Source organism: Aptenodytes forsteri, unplaced genomic scaffold, assembly GCF_000699145.1.
Source record: "Aptenodytes forsteri isolate BGI_AS27 unplaced genomic scaffold, ASM69914v1 Scaffold94, whole genome shotgun sequence".
In the NCBI taxonomy this organism is placed as follows: Eukaryota; Metazoa; Chordata; class Aves; order Sphenisciformes; family Spheniscidae; genus Aptenodytes; species Aptenodytes forsteri.
The window spans coordinates 7,152,265-7,158,830 of record NW_008795017.1 but is presented as its reverse complement, the minus strand read 5'-3'; positions in this window follow the sequence as shown (position 1 = coordinate 7,158,830).

Below are 6,566 nucleotides of genomic sequence, written 5' to 3'. Positions count from 1 at the left end.
AGTTGCCGACTGAGGTTAAACCACAACAACCAACCACATACACAAACTTTTGGCTTAACCAAGAGAACTAGCCTGAATTAGATCAAATGTATGAGAGATAAGGAAGGTAAACATGGAAAACTATCAGAAGTACAGCTAAAACTGTATGTATTTATAAGATAGCCATGCATTTCAGTAACCGTGTGGTTTTGTCATGTATCACTGTCGTTACAGGGACACGTGGTAATTCATTTCCATGACAGGCAACTACACATGGAAAGTGAATATTAAAAAACTGGTTTATATTATATTTTTTATGATGAAAATGGCATTATTTTAAAATATCCTATTCAAATTATTCCTTTTACCTTTTGCATAGCTGCATATTGTGATCATACCAGATGCTAACCATCAAAGGACATGCTTAGTTTACTTAAACATGTAATCTTGCTGATTACCAGTTTCAAATAGATTTTTCAGTATTGTTTTACAGAAGAAATGCTAGGAAGATATGTTGAAATAATAGCATATTTACTTGCATAATACCTGCATTACTCACGTCTTCAAAGTTATACATATGCTTAAGTGCTGTACTTGGGCTACGTGACATACTAAATGACAGAAGAAACAGTGTAGTAATTATAGAGTGATTATCAATTAAAAACATATTCCTTAGTCTAGATTTATTCATTCAGCATGTGTAAAACCAGATGAGGTATATCCCAGGTTTGTGTCTGAGTTCCCAGACTAAAACTGAGATTAATTTTGTGTCGTTACCCCCAAAGGTCATGATAAACATAAACCCACAACTTAGGCATAAAATGTTTTCATACAGTGCTAATAAGACTAGAAGGGACCTTTTGTATCCCTGAGTTAAGTTGGGTATTCACAGGCAACAGTCCCATATAATGCTTTTCATATATTTATCAATTTCTTCCCTGAAATCTTCACTACTCTTATTAGGGAGCTGTTTTTACAATGTTACTGTTCTGACTGGAGATCTTGTGATTTCCAGCCTAAATAGATTTATCAGCAGGTTACACCATGCCTGCCTGTGTTGTGCTAATATCACAGAATTACAGAATTCACACAAATGAAAATATCACCTATGGGTGATATTACAGTTTTGCATAGACAGCCTTGTTATTTTCAGCATATATATATATATGTCACAGAATCACTAAGAGTTGACTCTGTTTTTACTCCCCTCAACAAGAATTTATACATATTGATAAGATCCCCCCAAACCTTCCCTCCTCTAGGCTGAACAGTCCCAGATCTCTGTCTTCCCTCAAATGAGATGCTTCAGTCCCTTTATCATCTTTGTGGCCCTTCTCTGGACTCTCTCCAGCCCGTCCACATCTCTCTTGTACTGGGGAGCCCAGTACTGGACACAGCACTCCAGATGTGGGCTTACCAGTGCTGAGTAGAGGGGAAGGGTCAACACCCTCGACCTGCTGGCAACAGTCATCCTAATGCAGCCCAGAATGCTGCTGGCCTTTGCTGCAAGACAGCCATTGCATGCTTATGGTCAATTTACTGTCCATCAGGACTCCCAAGTCCTTTCCAAAAAGCTTGTTATGAACAAGAACTTTAGAAGTTATTCATATTTAATGTCTCCAGCTAGTCTTCATTTTTTAAGGTTGACCAACTACTATTTAAAATATTTTTATAGATAAGGTTTGCCAGACTGATTAAGAAGATGCTAAATTAAAAATAAAAGATGTGATATTGGTAGGAATACAAAGAGATGACTCTCTAGCTGTGGTAAAAGCAGTAATAACACCTCACACCTGCAGTATTTAGAGCATTTCATCCCAGGATCTGAAAGGTTTTACAGACATTAATTGTCATTCCAGCTCATCTCCAGCTTGGGAGTAAAATGCAGTGATATTGTTACTTCAATTATACAACAGATAAACTGAGGTGTAATAAAGTTTCATGCCTGACCACTGTTGTAACTGCGTAGCAGAATCAGGAATGCTGTCCGTTTTCTATTATCAGGGACAGTGGGCTGCTGGAATACCACAGATAATGGAAAAGCACAGGTAACATAAGGACTAAAGAACCTGCTGCTGCAGTGCGGAAACTCAGGATGGCAGAATTTCTGTCCTGGACACTGACTAGCAGACCCAACATGCTGCCTCTTGTATAGTACGTGTTCCTCAGATGCTGGGAAGTGCCATGTGGACACCCAGCTGTGGGGAACCAGCTTGCAGCTGATAATGCCATTGTTGAACTACAGCTGGACATAAACAACTGGGGCTAAAGTGGTGTTTCATCTATACCATAGGTAATCTCCAACTAAGTAAACAACCCTTAGTAACTGAGAGTTGATAGTGCAAGAACGAAGACCAGACAACCTTTCTCTTGCTTTTCCTTTCTTAGCAATAGACAGTACTGGTCTCAGAATAAGCCATAGATCCATTTTGCAGGCAACCACAGTAATACGGAAGACTCACTTGGGATTAAGGTTGAATTTACTATTCTTGTTTATTTAAAGTTTCAAAAATATTAAAGAGTTGAATTCGGAGGAAGTCTCCAATAACACCCGCAAAACTGAGAGTACAGATTTAAAGGTATTTCTTTTAATAAGTTTATTATTCATTTTTATTTACAAGTCTTTTGAAACTTTTTTTTTAAGGAAGGATTTTTTCCCTGTTGCAGAGTAGGCAGCTGGTCTGAGGAAAGCAGCAGGCTTTAAAATGCACTGATTTAGCCTGAGATTCAAAAAGAGCTGCACAGTTTTAACTTCTATTACAATTACTACAAGTAATTATATCATTTGGAAAATTACCTGCTTTAGGCAAATGGGGCGAAAGACACTGCACATGAGGGGAAGAAGGAGACAAGTTGTCTTTCCCAGTTCTTCCTGTCCTCGGTTCTATATGCTGACAGTGGCTGTTTTCCAGCATTTTGTCCTCTCTAGATTAGACTATAGTAGATACACTCACTAGTTTACAAATGCCTACAGTTTTCCCTTGTCTGGAAAATTACCTGCTTTAGGCAAATGGGGCGAAAGACACTGCACATGAGGGGAAGAAGGAGACAAGTTGTCTTTCCCAGTTCTTCCTGTCCTCGGTTCTATATGCTGACAGTGGCTGTTTTCCAGCATTTTGTCCTCTCTAGATTAGACTATAGTAGATACACTCACTAGTTTACAAATGCCTACAGTTTTCCCTTGTCTGCAACCAAGGGAATCCCTTTCCATAATATACAGATGCTGTATATTAGACAGAAGTGAACTGAAAATTAGTTGGGACATCTGTAGGAAAATATGAAAGATTGATTTTAAATATTTCAGTATGAGAAAGACTGTTAATCCTGGGGATTTCAGAAGTGGTTAAGCATTATGTAGATTTTTAAAGCAGGTTACTAATAATTTTCTGCTAAAAAAATAATTATTTTTTACTTTGTGGGGAGTCACCACTTTTATTGATACCACCCCATGACATACCACCCTCTGAATGAAGTCACTTCACTACTGTATGGCACATATGTCCATCTGTAAAGTAGGGATATTGGCATTTCCCTCCCAAGGATATTGTGAGGACAAATCTTAAAAAAATGTGAGATACTCAAGTGCAAATTTGAGATCTATATTACAAATACTTTCTATATGGAGGCTTACTTATGAGCAGTCCTTGATATTTGGGCAGATGATCTTGATGCTGTTCTGACCTGTTTGTTAGGCATAGTACCCATGTTCCAGTGCTACCTAAAACTCTTCCGTTGTCCATGCCTCCTTCCTTCTTTCTCTGTTTTTCTCTCTCTATATATGTATGAAATCGCAACATACTTGAAGAAAATATTTAGATATCATCCTATAGAACTGAGAGATTTCTGGGTTTCATTTACAGATTTTTCAGCATATTATGATTATCTCAGTTGCCTTTGCTGTTCAAAAGCGTCTGTCAAACATTTTGTGAGGAAGGCAAAGGCTGGAAGCTAGTAACTTCTGGCACCAGGAGGAAGGTTCCTGCTCCACCTGAAGGCTTGCAACTATGGGACAGGTTCACTGCCCTCAAAGCTGAGGAGGAGCTGGGAGTGCTTTCAAATGTAACATCTGGGCTGACCTACCCTGAGCTGTGTACGAGCACCAGGAAGAAGCGGCGAGTGATAGTAGTGGGCGACTCCCTGCAGTGGGGGACAGAGGCACCCATCTGCCAGCCTGACCTGTCATCTACAGAAGTTTGCTGCTTTCCAAGGGCTGGCATCTGGGATGTTGTGGAGATACTGTTAAAGCTTGTCCAGCCCTATTGACTATTACCTCATGTTGTTCTTCCATGTGGGAACCAATGATATTACCAGAGGTCCCTTCCAACTTCAGGCATTTTGTGATTGATTCTGTGGTTTTACAGAACAGGTCATGGCCCATAGTTTGCTTATGAAGTCTTTGAGTATTATTTCTGATTGGATATGCAGCTATTCCTTCTTACCTCTGCCAATATATGCCTGAGAGTGAGAATTTGGTGAGAGAGAGCATTTGTTAATAATTTCAGTTATAAGGTCAAAAGTTATCTACAGTTGATATTTTTCATCAATTGTTGAAAATTTGCTGCTGCCATAATGTTTTTGCTCAGTAAGCTATTGTTAGAATACTTATGGAAAGCACACCAAATGAGGAAGAATCATTGACAACGTCACTAATATTTTTCTTTGAATGCCTACAGAAACATGTTATTTCAGTGTGAACTCTCACTGCTGTTTAAATAACTGGTTTCTTAGTCACCATATGAAAAGATCAGTTATTCTGCAGGGCAAAGGTAATGTTGTCTGACTCTGAATTTCAGTTTCCTACAGTAGAACATGAAATTCCAGATAAGCATCCAGTTTGTGATCTACAAATACGTTTAAAATGTTACATAAGGAAGTGCAATGAGCTCAGTGTCCGTGCACTTACATCTTTTATGGTGCATCTTCCCCTGTCCTTGCTTAGTGATTACTGGCTTAGTGTTGTTTTAAAGAAAAACAACACATAAAATGAATTTTGTTTGAAATATCATTAGACTTACCTAAAGATACTGAAAGTTATTCTCAGTTTCATAATAATTTTCAAAGCTCATTTAGTAATAGATTTTAATCATACTTCTCTATTGTACAAAGGCCATATTCTTACATGCATGTTCTGTGACCCATTAAATTAAATATACCACTTATGATGCCTAGCACACACAGAAATATTTGCAGGATAAAGAAATATAATTATATTTGCCTACAATGAATTCAATTTTTTATGCTTGACCTTGCTTTTAAATTCCTTATCTCCATTCTGCTTTGCGTGATCTCCTTTAATACATGGAAAACATTTGAATGAAGCATGTCAGTTCAGGTAATGTGCCACTCATTTCTTCTCCTGATATCATTAATAATTGTGTCCCTGATTCCATCTTATTCTCAAGCAAATGCTTTATACTTTACACAAGTAGTCCTTTTGAATCAAAGGGACTATTTGATGCAACTGAGCATTTCAACATACTGCATTATGTTCTGAACTAGAGACTAGATTAATTAAACTTTAGTTCTGTACTGTTTCCTGTTGTTCTCAACAAGACTCATGTATTAGCAAACCCACCCTCATGGAGAACTTTGAATTTTTAAGGGCCAAAGGTGTATTTACTCATGTTTGCTGCACAAGACAATTTTCAGTTAATTTCAAAAGGGCAAGATAAAGACAAAATTAAACGTTAGGCTATGGTTAGGCATTATGTTTACATTTATCTATACTATATTACATTCAACTTTAATGCATGATAATGCGTTCCCTTCTAATTACCTTTCTGGGCACTTTTATGGCCCTTGTCAGAGTTGTATCTGGGCATCTTATAATCATTAATGGGTTTTATCTTCACTAAGCACCTGAAAGGTAGGGACATAACGATCTCTAAAACAATAATAATGGAGATAGAGCAGACCCTGACTTACAAGGTTAAATAACTTCTGTCACACAGAAGTGAGCTGCTATTTGAAAGTATACATCTAGGTTACAATCCTCTATCCTAGCAACTAATTTACACTTCACTTATTGATTACTTAATTTGATCAAAGAAGTTATTGAATGGCAAGATTTATTCTTTTGTTTAGTGATCAAATTTTCATTACTGTCTTTGGTACTGGTACATTTTTGTCTCTTAAAAGTAGACAATTTATTTTGTTAGGATTTTCAGTTGAAACTTTGAGATAGTAATTACCTGTATCTTATTTACATACTTCAAACATCATTACTGCAATTTTTTCCTAGCATCTCCTTAGCCCTCCATGACTTTTCCAAAATAATTGCTAGTAGTTTAATAAATGTATTTTAAGTAATTCCCTTAAAAACATGGGAAGAGAAATGGACAGGTCTTCTTATGTATATGTTACGTTTCCCAATATACTTTCTTTTTAATGAAAAACTTCATTGAAATGAATTCCTACCTATTTATAGCACTTTTCTCTATTCATCATCTGCAATACTGAATATAAACATATAGGACAGGAGGATAGCTATTTTAGATTCATTATTGATTTTTCTTCTTTATTTATCTTGTCCAGTATTTCTGCCCATCTTAATACTCTGGGTTTGGTTGCTTCCTGCTCCCCCCCCC